The sequence below is a fragment of the Notamacropus eugenii genome, chromosome 1 (assembly GCF_028372415.1).
Source record: "Notamacropus eugenii isolate mMacEug1 chromosome 1, mMacEug1.pri_v2, whole genome shotgun sequence".
Lineage (NCBI taxonomy): Eukaryota > Metazoa > Chordata > Mammalia > Diprotodontia > Macropodidae > Notamacropus > Notamacropus eugenii.
Window position 1 is genome coordinate 668,587,446 of NC_092872.1, and position 20,009 is coordinate 668,607,454.

Genomic DNA, 20,009 nt, shown 5'->3' on the forward strand with positions numbered 1-20,009 from the left:
CTGCTACTGCTGCTGTTGCTACTACTACTACTGCTACTACTACAGATACTGGTATCTGATGTTTTAGACTAGATTACTACATGGGCCAATTAGCTTTGCCTCCTTTCACAGTCACTAATAGAAACCTATCTTTGGCCAGCTGTCTCATTCATTCTAGCTTCTGTGCCAAAGATGGAGGAGATAAGAGACCTGAACATGTTCTAGGACCAGTAGCAGAACTGGTTGCAGAACACATCCTCAATCATCATCTTTCTTCTTTCTACTTCTCTTGATAACATCATTCTGCTTCTGATACTCCTTACTGTTAGCTATGTAACCCTGAGTTTAACCCTGTTTGCCTCAGTTTTCCCATCTGTAAAATGATATGGAAAAAGAAATGGCAGACTACTTCAGTATCTTTGCCAAGGTCACAAATAAGATCACAAATAGTTGCATATGACTGAAACAACTCAACAACAAATAACAATACTTATGTATTTGGAATGACATTAAGCACTCCTGTCACCTTCAGCTCCAAATCCCTTTCCATAAACTTTTCTCTCTCACATGGAATGGCGATATCATTGCATTGTTTAAATGAGTTTTCTTTTTTAAAGCTGATCATATTCCCTAAAAGAAGGGAAGAAAATCTGTTTTTTTTTTCATTTGGTACGAATATTTTTCTATTAAATATCACTAAAACAAAGAATCCAACACTGAGTTCCTAGTTAAATGGATACTAGTGCAGCTCTGGGGCTAATGGTGTGATAACTTTTGGCATAAAGAAATATGGGACTACTTGATCTGAAGTGTTTTACATTCAGAGAAGATTGAATTTACTTTAAATAATGCTTTAAATTTATGAAGTGCTTTTCTTTTTGGAATGAAAAGAACTGCTTGTATTTTCTTTTTACTCTCATATTGTCCTTGCAAGAATTCAATAGTTTAATTTAACAAAAATATATTAAAGTCCTATTTTGTGTAACCACTCCTAGGAAACACCTTTTATTTGAGGGGTATGGTATATACACAAATAAGCATCATCAAAAAGGGAGAGAGAAAGAGAGAGAGAGAGACAGAGACAGACAGAGACAGAGAGAGAGACAGAGAGAGACAGAGAGAAACAGAGAGACAGAGAGACAGAGACAGAGAGAGACAGAGACACACACAGAGAGACAGACAGAGACAGAGAGACAAAGGAAAAGAGATACACAGAGAGAGACAGAGACAGACAGACACTGAGACACAGAGACAGAGAAACACAGAGAGAAACAGAGACAAATTGAGAGACAAAGGGAGAGACACAGAGAGACAGAGGGAGAGACAGAGACAGAGAGTCAGAGAGAGACAGAGGCAGACAGACAGACAGACAAGCAGAAACAGTAGAGAGATCAGGAAAGCCCTTGATAAGTGGTGGCACCTGAGTTGAGAGTAGGGCTACTAAAAGGGAGAAACAAGGAGTGAGTGTGTTCCAGGCAAGACGAGCAGTCTGTGCAAGGACATGGAAGTGACAGCAGATGGGACGTATCTGTAAAATGAGAATATTTTGTGCTAAGCAACCTCTCATTCCCTTCTGTGATTGTTCCCATGACTCTATACAAAGTTTGGAAAATAGCTCAGTTTCATTGACATCCAACACTTCAATTTAACAAACATATATTAAGCTCTATTATCTTCAAAGGACTGTGCTGGGGAATAATGTGAAATTAATATGGAAATATATGTTGGAATGAGATTTTGGAAAGTTTATAATACCAAGTTTAGGCGTTTAATCCTTGAAGTAGAAGAGAGCCATGAAGGTTTCTGAGTATGGTCAAACATGTGTCTAAAGCGTACGTATTACTTTGGAGGCTCTGTATAGTATGTATGGAAAAGGAGTCTGGAGGGAAGGACAATATCCCAGGTGAGGGATTCAAAGCACAGAGCAGTTAAAGCACCTTCCCCATTCCTTTCATTCTGAACCTCTTGTGTATTCACTGTAGCTTTGCTGCAATCACTGTTGGGTCTGGGAAGGGCTTTCTATTTTTTTAATGGACTGACAAATATTAATCCTCTACGATAAAGCAAATAAATTGACATGTAATTGAGCTTAATGATCAGATTTATTAGAAGCAATATTTTTGTTAGAAAATATTCAAACAGTTGTTACTCAAAAATGTTGCCCAACAAGTGTCCCAGAGTGATATAATTTGTCTGGGTCTTAAATACTCTTGTGATAAACAGAGCTTCGTGTAAAGTTCTGGAAAGTTCTAGATATTATCTCCTACTGTAAGGTTTAACATTGAAATTACAATTTAGGAACAGAGTGTTTATCAGAGAAAAAAACAAATCAAATTTTTGCATTGTGATGTTAAATCAGAATAGTCAGCATCATACAACTTCAAGGACTTCCAGGATGAAGTAAAGATATTTCAAATAAGAAAAAAAAATTAGACAATGGTAGTTTTATGAGAAGAAACTAAATTCTATTTCATTATGTATATTAAAATGTGATTATCATCTAATATAGTGAATGCTAGAATGAGTATTTACGCTAGTTTGATTACCAACTAGTAATTTATACATTTAGAAAACTAGTGAATTTTTGTTAAGGCTTATTTATGTATTACTTAATTTTAACTATAAATTTATGACCCAAATATTTTGATTTCACAATTCACCCATTAGTGCCTTTTGGCCCAACATGTGTCTGAAATGTCTTTACACATGAAATCTTATTTCCCTTTCTTTAAATTCTTTCATTTTCAACATTTCAGGATAGATATTATAGATTTTTCTCTTCTCTTTTAGGCTAAATCCTGTTGATGCTTGAGTTAAACTATCTATCAAGGAGTATTCATTATACAATTATAAAATCATATAAATATTGACTAGTACAATTATTAGTATTAGAAATCCATGTATGACAGTAAAAGCAAGGGATCCAAAATAGAACTATGCCATTGGTATACTATACCAAGTTCCATTGATTATCTTCATAGAGTTTTGACTCTCATCTGAAATGAGTAATTGAACATGAGTGCATTCAAATACAACAGGAAAGTACAAGGTTTTGTTTTTCTGATAAGAGCATATATACTTCCTTTAGCAGCTAGCACAAAATCCATAGCCATTCAAGTTTGCTTTGAATATCAACTAATTATTTCAGTGGGAAAACTATCCTATTCACTTGTTCTCAAAGTCTTTGCCAAAAGTTTTATTTCTTTAAAAAACTCGTGGTTCCATAAGTTAGGAATAATATGACAGTATATTTCCACTTTTATTTCATGATGAAAAAGTTATCTCATAGCCTGAGTCATGTACCCTGCATAACATGATTCTGGTCAGTTTCCTGGCAATAAGTTCAATGTATAATTATACATACCATTAAGAATTAAAGTACCTTTGGTAACTGTTGAGAACAATTTAAAATATAGATAAACAATTCTTTAATGGTAACAAAATGAAAGCTGGCTATAGTAAATTAAAATGATTAGGTAATTATAATGCTAACATTTATAGAGCTCTTTATATATATTTGATCCTCACACTAACCTTGCAAAGGAGATATTATTATTAGCTCCATTTTACTACCAAAAGAAATCAAATGACTAGGCCAGGATCATACAACTAGTAAGTGCTTGAGGCAAAATTCGAACTCAGATCTTCCTGATTCTTTATCCAGTGCTCCATTCACCATGCCAATTAGCTTCCTTTGTGACTCAGTGACATTGATGTTTTTTTAGATGATACACAAAATCCAGTAACCTGTTCTCTTAGAGACAGATGGAAATAAGAGGCTTTGGTGGCATTCTTTGATGGTGTTGAAAAATACTCATCTTTAAACTTTCTATTCTCTCACTCAGAGGAATTTAAACAAGCAGTTTTTTTTTTTTAATTTAAAGAAGAAATTTAAACGTATCTTTTTGGTCATAATTTCTTATAGCAAGCAAAAGCATATATGTCTAACATTGTCTTTAGAATAGGTACCAATGGGAAACTTTCTTCCATGTTGTCGGGAATAAGAATGCATGCCCAGCTTTTAGAAACATTCTAGTCTTTAGGATCCTTGTGTGATGTACGTAAGAAGGCATTATCATTTCCTCTTAGGAAGGATGATGACCTTTTTGCTGGGAACAGCAAATTGGTCTTATTCTGAGATTTTTCATCATCTAATTCTGATGAATAACAAAAAATGATCAGGAGGAGTCCACTAAGAAACAACCACAGAATAATGAGCCATGCCCACTTTGGGAGCCAAATGCTAGGTGCAGACGTGGCTTCTTGGCTGGAAGGCATAGCAGGACTTCTGTAACAAATCCAGCGGGTGCTTGGATCACCACTGTACTTGTGTTACCCTGCTCCCTGGCACTTGGCTCACCATTCGTTGATGGGAATGGTTCTGATGAAGCAGGTAGTGCTTTTCCAAAGTTCTGTGGAATGGTTATTGTCTTACAACTTGAAATGTGGATCCACGTGTGAAGGCCTGGACACTTTATTGCAGCAAGTAGAATTTGATTTGGGTCCTTCCAGGGAGATTTCAAGCAGGCTGTCTATTGATATATCTTCACATGAACTCAGTCACCAGGATGGATAGAGGTACCACTACTCCTTTGGGTCTCTAGGCAACATAGCTTATATCTGTGCATAGAAAACTTTAACACATTTCATTAATGCTTTTCAATAATTCAGAAATGATATTATGACTTAATTTTAAATTAGATCATGGAGCTGACACAGGTGATAACACAGGACGTCTTATAGATCTGTCCATTAGTATTACAATCTGTCCTATAAAATGAATGTATCTCATACTATTGATAAAGGGATACCAAATCTAGGAATAAATTTTTTAAAAGTCTCTTAGTAACTGTAATAATGCCTGCCTTCTTACGAGTAAAAGTCTCAATTCATCCCAAAAATAAACATACAATTGCAAGTATATGTATAGCAAGGATAGCATTCAGAAATCTGAAGAAAATTAATCTGCATATTTACATAAGGTTTCCATGGTGGTGTATGCGCCGCTTATTTCACTGTAGGTTTCCCAATGTTATGTGTCCAACAGATAGGGGAATCTGAATCACATTGTTGGGTTCTAGAAGCAAAGCAATTTCTCCTGAACTCATTTCTTATTCTACTCACCCCCACCGCCTTTGCTTATTTGTACCAATCCATGATATGTCGGTCAGCTAGTCAGCTAGCATTTATCAAGCACCAATTATCTGCCAGGCCCTGGGCTAATAAGCAAAATAAGGGGAAAAAAATCTAACCAGATAGCCTGAGAATGACATGGTTGGCTTGAGTGCACACACAGACACCCTGCAAGAATTCAAGTTCTATCTTTCTCCAGATCCATCATGTGAGTTTAGAGGAGAGCAACATTCTTGAGGTTCTGTAGAATGGTGTACAGGAAGGGAAACAACCATAGTAAGAGATCAGGGTATAGAAAGGGTGGAAACCACCCTGAGTGGATGAATCTGTTAAGAAATGTATACGTGGGACATCATCACAAGGTTTTTGAAGAATGGTATGTTTAATGATAATCATAGCGGGAGGTGATTGTGATGCATCAAGGAGAACTATTACTAAAACATGGTTTCTGGAGCACCTCCTGGTGCAAGAAAACCTTCTTTTCTTTGGAAGTTGTCCCAAATTATATATAACAGCAAAAGCATATCTAGAATCAGTACAAATGGAAAGAGACTTGCCATTCGTCTATATGCGGGCTCTAGTTAAGGCAATACATTATGCTGCTGGAGCTGTCAATAGAGACAGTAAATAATAGTTTTCAGTAATTCCATGTTGAGAATGTTCAATATATCTAGGAATAAGTCAATCTTTGGAGTTTCTTAAGGAAGGTCCATTGGAATAAGACATTAAATCAGGTCTATGGGAAAGAAGGAACATTTATTAAGTTCCTACTTTATTCTATACCAGGGGTGGGGAACCTGTGACCTTGAGACCACATGTGTTCTTCTAGGTCCTTGAGTGTGATCTTTTGATTGAGTTCAAGTTTTACTGAACAAGTCCTTTTATTAAGGGGATTTGTTCTGTGAAGTTTGGATTCAGTCAAAGGGCCACACTTGAAACCTAGAGGGCCACATGTGGCTGTGAGGCTGCAGGTTCCCCATCCCTGGTCTAGACATTGTGTTTAAGTTCTTCACAAATATTATCCTGTTTGAGATCTTCACAATACCCTTGGAAACTAGGTGCTATTATTATCCCTATTTTCAGTGGAGGAAGCTGGGAGAAATAGAGGTTAAGTGATTTGCCCAAGATGATAGAACTAGGCTGGATTTGAACTCAGGTCTTCCTTGCTCCAGGCCTAGTGCTCTATCCCTTGTGCCATCTAGCCATGTAGATTTTGTGGAGAGGTATAGGAAGAAGAAAGAGAGGAGATGCGGAAAGAAATGACACATATCAATTAAAATGAGAGTTGAAAACACCTGGAATATTGGGACAAAGTCAATCCTTTTTTTATAATGCCCATCATTTCCACAATAAAAACAAATGATTCTGTTACCTTCATCTAAGACAAGACTTTGAGCACTGCCAAGTTCTCCTCTCTCTCTTCTCAGGTTACTTGGGCCTTGGCTACAAGGTTGAAAAATTTGAAAATGTAAGACTAAAAGGTTTGTTTCGAAATGATCTTTCCTGCTTTCTTGGAGAGCTACAGAGAGATTAGCTCTGACAAAAATTTAGGCTATCAAAACAAATAGGTTTCTTGAAGTTTTGAATGTTTGACCAAAAAAAAAAAGCCGTGGACAAAACCAGTTAAAATTACTTCTGAAACAACATCTGTTGGATGATCAGTATTAGGATTTATTTTAAAAATTCTTTTTAAGTGATTCATGAAATCTGGAGGATTTTCATTTTTATCCTGTTTATAATTATTTATGTTTACCCAATCTGTATGCCTTAGGCAATCTTTTAGAATTGCCTCAAGGATCTGTCATTGAGTAACAAGAATCCAATCACCATTTACTGTCTGAATTAGGACACTGAGCATTTAAACTTAAATGAAGTAATACTTCTAGAAGCAAAATGCTTCTTAAAAGTTGATTTGTCAGACCAGGTTGGATTGTGACAATTGATGTTAACTCATAGCTCATCTCTTAATTTCAAAGGAATCTCTTTGATACTAAGAAAACATTTTGTTAAAGGCTTAAGATCTCCAGGAATCCAGCAAACATAAATGGAAATAAAACATTTTCCATTATCGCCTTGCCCAGGAAACTCCTTTAAAGGAGTTTGGAGCATACACTGAGTTTACAATTGGAGGAGAGGCTGGAGAGAGATTAGAGGTGGAGGCTGAAGGTGTTATGGAACTGCTAAGGTTATAACGATTGCTCCTTCTCTTCTATCTTTTTCTTAGGATTTGAGGGTGGGGGAACTAGATAAGGATTAGAAGGTAGCAGGTTGTTATGAATATGCTGAGAAATAGGACTGGAAGAATCATCTATTAGAATAGGAGTTCTTAACCTTTGTGTGTTTTGGACCTACTTGGCAGTCTGGTGAAACCTTTGAGCCCCTTCTCAAGTCAAGTCAACCAGCACTTATTAAGAACCTTCTATGTGTTGAGCACCATGCTAAGTGTTGGGGATTCAAAGAAAGGTAAAGATCAGTCTCTCTTCTCAAAGAACTCACAGCTTAATGTAAACAACTATCTACAAACAAGATATAGATAGGGTAAATTGGATAATCAGCAGAAAGAACTCACTAAGATAAAGGCTTATCTTGGACTTGAAGAAATCCAGGAAAGCCAAGAGATTGAGATGAAGAGGGAGGGAATTCCAGACATAGGAGACAGCCAGTGAAAATGCAAGGAGTTAGGAGATAGAGTGTATTGTGTGAAAAAAAGCAAGGAGGTCCATGTTATTGAATTATGGAGTGTGTAGAGGGAGCTAAGGTGTAAGGAGACTGGAAAGATAGGAAAGTGATATATTGACCATGAAAGGCTTTGAATGCTAAGCAGAGCATTTTATATTTGACTCTGGAGGCAAGAGAAGCCATTGAAGTTTATTGTACAAAGTTTATTGAGTCATGTGGTCAGACCTACACATTAGAAGGATCAGTTTGAGAGTGGAGTGGAGGATGGAGCAGAGGAGGGAGAGACTTGAGTCAGGGAGACCAACCAGAAGGCTTCTACAACAGTCCAAGGGTGAGAACATAAGGCCTGACCTAAGTGGTGGCAGTGGCAGAGGAGAGAATGGGGCCTACTCCAGAGTTGTTTTAAAGGCAGAATCAACAACACTTGGAAGCAGATTGAATGTGGAGTCTGAGAGATAACAAAGAGGGTGGCATCTACTCTGCAAGCCTGGGTTACTGGGAGGATGATGGGGCCCTTGACTAGTAACAGGGAAACTAAGAGGAGGGGAGATTTTTTGAAAAAGAGGATGAGAATTCTAATAATAGTATTTTAAATGCATAAGATAAAATATATAAGACTGAAAAGAAACAAATGATACTGAAATACAATTTATATATGTATGTGTGTATATGTAAATGTGTTGTATATATAACTGTACATATATAAATACCAATATAAAACACACCTATATGTGTGTGTTTGTCCTTACACATGCATAAGATACACTTAACTATATATGTATGTTCATAAATAAATGAATAAACGAACACAAACATACACACATATATACTGTATCTATTACATACGCTTGAAGATCCCCTGCTCTTTGGATGATCCTGGTTGAGCAGATGAAGAATCAGGAATAAGATTTTCTTTAGCAGTGTCTATTTTAGAAACATGAACTGGTTCTTAATGAGGTGGTAGAATTTTTACAGCATTACTGGAAGAACCAAATGCTTTGAAGATTACTCTTTAATATCCATCAATTTAGGTAAATGTAGCTATTTAATGAGATACTTGTTTGGAATCTTCAGCTGATTGGATCTTTCAATTTATCCCAGAAGAAAGTGAGTGTTCTTTCTGCCTTTTAGTAATATTTTCATGCTAAGCTCCCCACTGACCATCTTGAATCTTAGAAGCTTGAGATTAAAATGCTCTTTTCAAACAACACACTTCTCTAAATGAAATTTTAACAACCCTGTATTCACCACTGTTTAGAAGTATCATTGTAGGTAAGATATCTTTACTCTTTCAAAAACTGGCAAGCCTTTGGGTTCATTCTTGGTATTTTTATCTAATCTATGTTGGAGTATCTTTTTTTCTGGGACCAATAAAACCTTAGAACCTCTGATATCCAATTCAATTTTTCATTTATGTGAGCTTACTTATAGAAAGTAAAGGAATAGAGGTTTATGATAGACATGTAGTTTGCCTGAAGTAATATGAGAAAGATCACAGGATTTAGTCTCAAGAAAGGAAATTGGAGAAGAACTTCATTTTCAACCTGGAAGCAAGTATCCTTCTCTCCCAAATGTAAGGAAATAGGGAAAAAGAAAAATCTCTCACCTATTGAATCACAAGGTTCCCCCAGTGTCCTGTTTTTTTATATATTGATAATAGCATTTGGGGTAGTTGGTATTAATTCAAGTCTTAGAGATGGTTGATAGGTTTATATTGCTAAAGGGAAGGATATCAGAAGTGTAGATTTCAGGGATGGCGCGTTCATTTCCATAATGAGAAGTGCAAATTGTTCATGATTCAATGTATATATATTTATAATTCATACAAGGCAAATTTGATTCACACAAAGTGAAAAAACACCTGGAAACTACCTCTTAGAAATGTAATTCATTCAAGTTTGGTGATAGATATTTGGGGAGGAAAGATACCTTCTAACTGACCTAGTGAAGACCACAATTCAAATGGGAAAGGAATAGGAGAAGGAAAAAAAGCATTTACTTATATTATGCCAGATACTGTGCTAAGTATTTCTAATAATATCTTATTTGTTGAAACGACTCCACCTATAAAAAACTAGACTAATCTCAATATCTTGCTATAATGAAACACTCTCAGCTACTCATTTTAACATGGAATCTATCAGATTTGATATACACAAAATGGATCTGACACAGATCTGAGCAAAAACCGGCAGAAACAATTTCTTATTGAAAAAACACCATAGAGATTTAAAACAGGTTTTCTTACCTTGAACAGGGCCTTTGAGGTTCAGTGAAAAAGGCTCTCTTCCATCCTCTACTGGAAATTGATTGGAATCAAAGGTACTATACTGTTGAGAGAAATAAACAAAGCCGTTAGGTGATGTGTTTAGTGATATGATCTATTAGAAACAATATTGTTATTGGAAAATAGTAGAATAGCTGTTTGGAGGACAATTGCCTGGTAGAGATCCTTCTCTGTCAACCAAGTATCCCAGCTTGACACAAATTAATATGTGCCTTATATATTACTGTGAAAATTCTCATGGAAAGTTCTGGAAGTTACTTTACACTGTAGAGTTTTACATTAAAGTTGCCATTTGGGAACAGGGTGTTTACTGAACAGTAAGGAAACAAATCAAAGTTACATTTTGTTATGTCAGATCACAACAATATACTACAGATTCAGGGATTTCTGAGATGAAGAAGAGATATGGAAAGTCACAAAGATTTAAACAATAGTAACCTTGTGAGAATAAACTATAATCTATGTTATCATGAATGTAAAAATGTTAGCATCTTCTGGTATTTTATAGAGTATGCTAGAATTTGCATGTAGGGTATTTTGTTTTATTATTCAACTAGCTGCTTTGAAATTTTTGTTGTTTAGTCATTTTTTTTCAGTCATGTTCAGCTCTCTGTGACCCCATCTGGAATTTTCTTGGCAAAGTTACTGGAGTGATTTGCCATTTCTTTCTCCAATCCATTCTAAAGATGAGGAAACTGAGGCAAACAGGGTTAAGTGGCTTTGCCTGGGTCATACAACTAGTAAGTGTCTGAGGCCACATTTGAACTTGGGAAGATGAGCTTGGTACTCTATCCATTGTGACACCTAGCTGTGCACTCTTATAAATTTAGAGGTCTATTAAATTTCTAATTAAGTCTTATGGACTAATTAATTTTAATTCCACTTGTAATTTGATAACAATATTTTACTAACATGCATGGAATATGACAAAGAGCATAGCCTTCAGGAAGATTATTCTGGAAGATTTATTTATTTTTAGTTTTCAACATTCATTTTTACAAGACTTTGAGTTCCAAATTTTCTCCCCATCTCTCCCCTCCCCAACCTCAAAACACCGTGCATTCTGATTACCCCTTTCCCCAATCTACCCTCCCTTCTATCACACCCCTCCCTTCCCTTATCCCCATCTTCTCTCTTTTCTTGTAGGGCAAGATAGATTTCTATACCCCATTACCTGTATTTATTTCCTAACTGCATGCAAAGTCAGTTCTCAACATTCATTCCTAAAACTTTGAGTTTCTTTTTTTTTTCCAATTTATTTATTCAACTTTTAACATTCATTTTCACAAAATTTTGGGTTCCAAATTTTCTCCCCATTTGTCCCCTCCTCCCACCCCAAAACACCCAGCATTCTAATTGCCCCTATCACCAATCTGCTTCTATCATCTCTTCTGTCATCGCTCCCTTCCCTTGTCCCCATCTTCTCTTTTGTCCTGTAGGGCCAGATAACTTTCTATACCCCTTTACCTGTACTTCTTATTTCCTAGTAGCAAGAACAGTACTCGACAGTTGTTCCTAAAACTTTGAGTTCCAACTTCTCTTCATCCCTCCCTCCCCACCCATTCCCTTTGGAAGGCAAGCAATTCAACATAGGCCATATCTGTGAAGTTTGGTAAATGACTTCCATAATAGTCATGTTGTGTAAGACTAACTGTATTTCCCTCCATCCTATCCTGCCCCCCATTGCTTCTATTCTCTCTTTGGATCCTGTCCCTCCCCAAGAGTGGTGACTTCAAATTGCTCCCTCCTCCCATTGCCCTCCCTTCCATCATCCCCCCCATCCTGCTTATCCCCTTCTCCCCCAGTTTCCTGCATTGTAAGATAGGTTTTCATGCCAAAATGAGTGTGCATTTTATTCCTTCCTTTAGTGGAATGTGATGAGAGTAAACTTCATGTTTTTCTCTCACCTCCCCTCTTTTTCCCTCCACTAAAAAGTCTTTTGTTTGCCTCTTTTATGAGAGATAATTTACTCCATTCCATTTCTCCCTTTCTCCTTCCAATATATTTCTCTCTCACCCCTTAATTTCATTTTTTTAAGATATGATCCCATCCTATTCAATTCACTCTGTGCTGTGTGTGTGTGTGTGTGTGTGTGTGTGTGTGTATGTGTGTGTATGTGTAATCCCACCCGCTACCCAGATACTGAAAAGTTTCAAGAGTTACAAATATTGTCTTTCCATGTAGGAATGTAAACAGTTCAACTTTAGTAAGTCTCTTATGACTTCTCTTGGCTATTTACCTTTTCATACTTCTCTTTCTTGTGTTTGAAAGTCAAATTTTCTTCTTAGCTCTGATCTTTTCAACAAGAAAGCTTGAAAGTCCTCTATTTCATTGAAAGACCATTTTCCCCCTGAAGTATTATACTCAGTTTTGCTGGGTAGGTGATGCTTGGTTTTAGTCCTAGTTCCTTTGACTTCTGGAATATGACATTCCATGCCCTTTGATCCCTTAATGTAGAAGCTGCTAGATCTTGTGTTATCCTGACTGTATTTCCACAATACTTGAATTGTTTCTTTCTAGCTGCTTGCAATATTTTCTCCTTGACCAGGGAACTCTGGAATTTGGCCACAATGTTCCTAGGAGTTTCTCTTTTTGGATCTCTTTCAGGTGGTGATCGGTGGATTCCTTGAATATTTATTTTGCCCTCTGGTTCTAGAATCTCAGGGCAGTTTTCCTTGATAATTCTCAATTATTGAAATTTTTTTGATCATGGCTTTCAGATAATCCCATAATTTTTCAGTTGTCTCTTCTGGATCTATTTTCCAGGTCAGTTGTTTTTTCCAATGAGATATTTCACATTGTCTTCTATTTTTTCATTCTTTTTGTTTTGTTTTGTAATTTCTTGGTTTCTCATAAAGTCCTTAGCCTCCATCTGCTCCATTCTAATTTGTAAAGGATGATTTTCTTCAGCGAGCTTTTGAACCTCCTTTTCCATCTGGGTAATTCTGCTTTTTAAAGCATTCTTCTTCTTATTGGCTTTTTGGACCTCTTTTGCCAATTGAGTTAGTGTATTTTTAAAGGTTTTATTTTCTTCAGCATTTTTTTTGGGTCTCCTAAAGGAGACATGCAAGGTGTTGACCTGCTTTTCATGATTTTCTTGCATTGCTCTTATTTCTCTTCCCAATTTTTCCTCCTCCTCTCTTACTTGATTTTCAAAATCCTTTTTGAGTCCTTCCATGGCCTGAGACCATTGCAATTTATTTTGGAGGTTTTGGAGGTTGACTTTTATGGCTTCTTCTGATGGTATGCATTATTTTTCATCATCAGAAAGGATGAAAGAAAATACCTGTTCACCAAGAAAGTAACCTACTACAGTCTCATTTTTCACCCCCTTTTTGGACATTTTCCCAGTCAGTTACTTAACTTTTGAGTCATTTGTCAAGTGGAGGGTATACTCTAGGGACCTGTAAGTTCTTAGTTCCTCCAAAGTGACACAGTCAAGGGAGAGGAGTTTACTCCTCTCTTGGCCTGCACTCTGATCTGGGAGCAACCACAAGATTTTCTGCCCAGGATTTGTGAGTAGAATTCCCTCTCCAGAGCCTGCACCAGCTCCACCAGGCCAGTGCTCTTCCTCACCCCAGGACCACCACTCTGGGCTGAGATCCTGATCAGCATCTCAATTCCCCCAGGGTCTTTAAGTTGAGGGCTCCCAAAAGGGATATGCTGCTTCATAGTAGTTGCTGCCACCCTTGGGCCCAAGGCCAGACCATGTTCCCTTCTCACCCAGGTGAAAAAGTTTCTCTCACTGACCTTTGAAGCTGTCTTTGGCATTTGTGGGGCTAGAGATCTGGGTGATTCTGCTCTCTGAAGCCTGCTTCAGTCCTGTCTGGGTTGCACCATGTGGCCAAGATTGGGCTGTACTCTGTTGGCTGCGCTCCACTCTGAGACTGGTGCAAAAAACCTTTCTTGGTGACTTTCTAGGCTGTCTTGGTCTGAAAAATCTCTTTCACTCTGTTGTTTTGTGACTTCTGCTGCTTTATTTTATGGGCTGTGGGGGGAGAGCTTCTATAGGTCTGTCCTTCTGCCACCCTGGCTCTGCCTCCTGCTCCAAATTATTCTACTAAAAATGGAATCAGCTAGCAGGGATAGAGAGTAACCTACCATTTCAGGAAAAGAAGCTAAAGCCTCAATATAAGAATAGCATTGATATAGCATGTTTACATCATGCCTTAAGGTTGGCAAAACACTTTACATGTATTATCTTATAACTTCCCTTCATTTTTGTAAAATAGATGCTATTATTAATCCCATTAATCTCATTTTATATATGAGAAAATAAGGCTGAGGGAAATTAAGTGATTTGTGCAGAGTCACATATAAAGCAAATGTTTAAATAAGGATTCAAACTCAGGTTTCCTGACTCTTAGGACTTCACTCTATCTTCTGTGTCACCTAGCTGCAAAGTGACAGGGGAAAAAGAAAAAAAAAAGTATATTACCATGGATTATAGATTTTGAATTGGAAGGAACATCAGAGGTAATCTAGTCTAGTCCTCCCATTTTACAGATGAGAAAAACCAAGGTCTAAAGAAATTAAATGGCATGCCTAAGGTCATATAGCTAGTAAGTAAAAGAAGCAGGATTTGAACCCCCATTGTTGGACTTCTAATCTAGTCTGTTTTGCTTTTTATCATTCAGCTTCCTAGAAATATCTGTTTGAAAGAAAAAAGAAAGGATAGACTGGTTATATAGTGAGAACAAAGGATACCTCATGTGTTACACTTATAAGTACAATGCCAAGAGATCTAGAAGAAGTAGTTGGGTAGATCTCTTAGGTTGGCTTTATGGGATGATGTGGACAAAAACCACACAGGAGGGGCTGGCATTCTTGAATATCTAAATCATTGGAGGAATTACCTGTATGGTTGAGATAACAGGTCTGTGGAAGTTCTAGGTATCTCCTGCACATGGCTCAGAAACACCTTACTTTTTATTCAATCCATGTTGGCACAATGAACTGGATCACAGACTCCATGAAGGAAGGATTCCATATGTTGGGGGTGGGTAGGTTTTTAAGTAGCATTTATTTATTGTATGTTTCCAAACCTGTCCTAGCTAGGTCCTTCTTGCTTCAGGCTGAGTCTCCTTATTCATGTGCTGCTTTCTAGGGGAAAGTCTTATGTTAGGAAAGGGTAGTGCTTTGTTGCAGAGCCAGATGGAAATTCTAGGGAGACGGTTATTGGCTTAACCTAAGAAAGATCCATTTAATAATTTAAATGACGTAAAAATGGAACAAGCTGCTGTTGGGATACTGAGCTCCCTGTAATCAGAGCTTTTCAAACAGAACTTCTCTGTTCATTAGTCAGGTATTCTATGTAAGTGATTTCTGCAGAGGGTAAGAGGCTTTAACTCCATGATGCCCGAGGTCCTTTTCTTTAGAGTTTAAATTTGAGAGTAAAGAATATTTTTCCATACATTATATATTATACCCTTTCATAAAACCTGGCTCCATGTCTTCCTTTCTCTTCCTTAACATTCTGCTTCCCCTCTCTATGCCTTTGCAGAGGCTGTAACCCCTGCCTAGTATACTCTTCTTCCTTACCTCTGCCTCAGCATCTCTAGTTTTCTCCAAAGCAAACTCAGAAGATCCTTCTCCTTCCATGAGGCCTTTTCTGACTCCTGCTTCCCTTCCCTGCACCAGCTATTAGTTTTTCTCCCTAACAAATTACCTAGCATTTGGTATAGTGCCTGTCACATAGTAGGTGCTTTTTGAATTAGTTTGAATTGAATTATATATTTTTCATTCTGCACAGTGCCCAGCACTTTTTAGGAGTGCACCTTTTAGGCACTCCATAAGTATTTACTTTTAAAAATAGCATTTTATTATCCTCCTCAGTTGCATGTGAAAACATTTTTTAACATTCTTTTTTTTTTGAAGTTTTGAGCTCCAAATTATATTCCTCCCTCCCTGCCCTCCTCCCTCTCTGAGATGGTAAGCAATCTGATATGGGTTCTACATGTGTAATTATGGAAAACATCATAAGTACTTATTGACTGAGTGGATGAGAAGTTAGGATTCTGTATTAAAGGTCTAGTTCTCCTATGCACTGATATGGTGATAACCTTGAATTACAGAGAAACTTGTGAGGAAGCTGACAAAATCAATGTAAAAATGCCTCAATGCTGAGAACACTGGATGATGGTTCGCCTCCTCAATCGATAGCTGCAAGCAGGAGATCGGCTGCTTGAATATTTCTTTTCTCCTTTTCATTTGTTGGCATTAAGTTGTTTATTGTATGACTTTAAAGGATGTAAGTGGATGCCTTCAAACTCAGGTAGCTCCTCAATGGTAATATCAGATTTAGAGACATTTCTTGTTACAACATATAAGAGCCATCCAGACCCTGGATTTTCTTTTAATTAGCAATTTTCTTTCAACTGTAGCTTTAGAATTTTAATGTATGCATAATTTTCCCTAACTGAATTTATGAAAATGTATAAGGATGGTAGGCATTTAAAAAGCTTCAGGGAACATGTTAGAATTCAGTGTCCAGCAAGGTACATATGGAGAAACTATCCTGTCAGCACGTTTATCTCCCCTTTACCTCGTGAACTGTGTCTTAAACTTAGTTTTGTCCCTGGAGAGTCAGGAATTTGGCACGCTGCGTGTATGCAATTGTAATTTAGCTTTGGAGAGATGTAAGATCCATGAAAGGGAAAGGGATAATATTTGCTCCAGAGTACTGGTCTTGCTTGTAAAAAGTTGATTCCTGAATATGTTTACAATGGCTATTTCTTTTCTATGACCTAAGTCAAAAATGCTGAATTTTAGGAAGCCCGTGTCCTTGAGCTTATATAAGAAAGTAAAATGAAAGGCAAAAACAGTACTACCTGCCAATACGTAATTTATCACCATAACTTGGGGACAGCAAAATCCTCTAAACTGGGACTTCTATGAGTCAGAATTGGTTGGCTTAGTTGTCTTTCTGGGTAACTCTGACTGTCTCCTCATTCTCCACTCTGTGTCAGATCAGTGATAGCATTCGACCTGAGGGCCAAAGGCAGAGTGCCTTGTAGTAGCAGGCAGGAGCAAATAGACTTCATGGCTTCATGGGCACTCAGCAGTTCTGAAGAGTCAGCTGAAGTGTATGTGATATGACAGCTCTTTTCTCTTTCAACTATTCATGTAACAAAGTGATACTGTTTTACAATTTGGACTCAGAACAAATTCAGAGGGAAGTGCTTCCTCTTAGTCTACTGTCCGACTAATCCTAATTTCTGGAATTTGACTGTATTTGGAAAAGAAGTCTAGGCCTAGGGAAGCAGTTGAAATTCAATGCTTTCTTGACATTTTCTGGGGAAGGTAAATCCTTCCCGAGAGAGAGAGAGAGAAAGAGAGAGAGAGAGAGCGAGCTCATTTACTTTGTGTCATGAAGCAGCTCCCATCTTTTCCCCTCCAACCTACAAAATTGCAGAATCATAGGATTTAAGAACTAGAAAAGGTTTTTGGACTCCATGCATGACATCTGCCTATTTTGGTGTAAGAAGTATGTTTTCAGACCCATTCAGCAGACCATTATAAGCAAGAGAATAATTGTGCTATTAAGCAATCATTCTATTGCTCTGCAGAAATCACAGTGCTATGTACAGCCTCTGCAATTTTTTTGTAGCTTACTTTAGTAGGCAAGAGGGCTGGAGAAGAGCAAAACCAGCTAAAAACTGCCCAACATGGCCTTTTCAACAGATCTTGGGAGGGATCATAGATTTACGTCTGGACGTACTTTTGAAGGTTATCTAGTCCAGCTCCTCATTTTACAAATGAGGCACCTGAGGCTCAGAGGGTTTAGAGGTGACCTAGACAAGGTCATACAGGTAGTAGGTATCAGAGCCAGGATTAGAACCCCTCTCTTCTGACTCTAAATTCATCGCGTTTCAACTGCATTGTATGATGCCTAGTTCTGATGCTATTATCTGGATGGAGAAGAATGCATTTGTCCTTCGTTGCCGAAGATGACCATGCCATTGGAGAAATGATGACAGGCCTTGCACTTGACTTTGTTTTGAGTGAGGGAGGGCTGTGCAGGTCACCAGCCTCACTTCTCCTTCAGAGCCATCTGAATCCAGTGACCAGATATTCATCAGGATGACTAGAGATGACCCAGGATAGAGAAGAGTAGGGGCACTAAAAATGACATGGCTGGCCAAAAGGCTACAGGGAAGTTTAGATTCTGGCTACACACTAGAGTTTCAGTTGTAAAAAGTGAATCTGTGCAGTGACTTCTCACTTCTGAACTGAATTTATAGTGACTGTTAGTTTACAGGTTATATTGCCAGGAGAATTTACTTCAGCAATGTATATAATGCATGTGTATGTGTATCCATTTATACACAAAATATGTATATGCATATGTGTACAATGTGCATTTTATGCATGTATGTATGCATATACACACATATACACGTGTTTATAAAATGTTTCTGTTTTGCTTTACTTGATGTATATATCCCATGGTGGTATCACTGGGTCAGAGGGTATGGACAATTTAATCGCTTTTCTTACGTATTTCTAAATTGATATACAGAACAGAACAGGATTAATTTACAGTTCTGCTAGTAATGTTTTTATGTGCCTATTTTCCAACAGTCTCTCTAGCACATTATTCATGGTTTTTTGTTTGTTTTATTTTGTTTTTGGTCATCTTTGACCATTTGTAGGTTGTGAGGTAAAACCTCAGAGTTGTATTAATATTTGTTGCTTAAACTGTTAGTGCTTAGGAACATGTTTCTGAATGGTCATATGTGGTCTATCATTTTTCTTTTGAGCTTTGACCATTCATTTGTTTTGAAGCAGCCCCTGATCTTATATATTTGTGATAATTTCCTCTATATCTAGGCTATTAGAGTTTTATCAGTGATGTTGGATGCAGTTTACACTTATATGGAAGTTTCCCATCCTTATTAATGTCATTTTTGCATAAGTGTTTAAATTTTATGCAATCAATACGTTGATCATTATTTTCTCCTCTGTGCTGTCTGATTCAGAATTCATTTATACTTGTGAAAAGTATCTTCACTTAAAATTATTTTTATGATATTTTATGTACAGGTTGCAAAATCATTTGAAAAATATGATTTATGGTATAAAATGTTGACCTAAATCTAAATTCTGCAAAACGGCTTTGCTGGTTTCCAATAGTTTACTATAAAAAGGAAATAATTTTTTTTAACACCAGATTACAATTTTCAATTTTTTTATCTTTCCTGCTTATGTAGCCTATTCCACTCTTTGTTTTAAAAATAATACCTAATACTTTGTATGACTAACACTTTTTAATACAGTTCAAAGTCTGATGATGCTGTGTACCTTCCATTTGCATTTTTCCTCATTATTGTCTTTGAAATTCTAGATCTCTTATTTCTTACCATAATTTAAAAAAAAATTGTTTTTCCAAGTCCTAAACAGTATTCTTGGAAGTCTGATTGGTATCACATTATATATCACATGTATTTACATGCATCACATGTAAATTAATGTATATATTATCATTTTTACTATATTGTCACACCCCAACCATGAGCTACAAATATATGTTCAATTATTTGTCTCTTTCTGTAAAAAAAAGCTTTGTGGCTGCATTTCAATAAGTCTTGCATGTGTTTTTGTAAATTAACTTCCAGATATTTTATAAACATTGTAGTTATTTTAAATAGAAGTTCTCTTGTTGTTTCTTATTATTTTTGTAATACATATTAACATTTTTATGGATTTATTTTTATCCTGCTATGTTACTGAAGATCCTAATATTCTCAAGTAACTTTTTCATTGAGTCACTGAGATTTCCTAAGTATTCATCTTACCTACAAGTAGTGATAACTTCATCTCTTGTTTATTGATATTTATATAATCAACTTTGTTCAATTAATCTTGTTATGGTCATGATATAAGTTGTTCATCTAAACCTAATTTCTGCTAAACTATTTTTTTTTAATTT

At 36.8% G+C, this 20,009-nt stretch overlaps 1 long non-coding RNA gene across 2 annotated transcripts; it reads right to left on the reverse strand.

Annotated features, from left to right (window-relative positions):
* Positions 1-2,062: 2,062 nt before the first annotated feature.
* On the reverse strand, positions 2,063-10,317 carry LOC140521093 (uncharacterized). 2 transcript variants are annotated; one of them, XR_011972789.1, is made up of 5 exons: positions 10,232-10,317; positions 10,040-10,121; positions 8,638-8,715; positions 6,485-6,555; positions 2,063-4,613 (listed from the first exon to the last, which is right to left on the reverse strand). It is a non-coding gene; the product is annotated as an uncharacterized lncRNA (long non-coding RNA). The 2 variants fall into 2 exon arrangements; XR_011972788.1 differs by lacking the exon at positions 8,638-8,715.
* Positions 10,318-20,009: the final 9,692 nt, after the last annotated feature.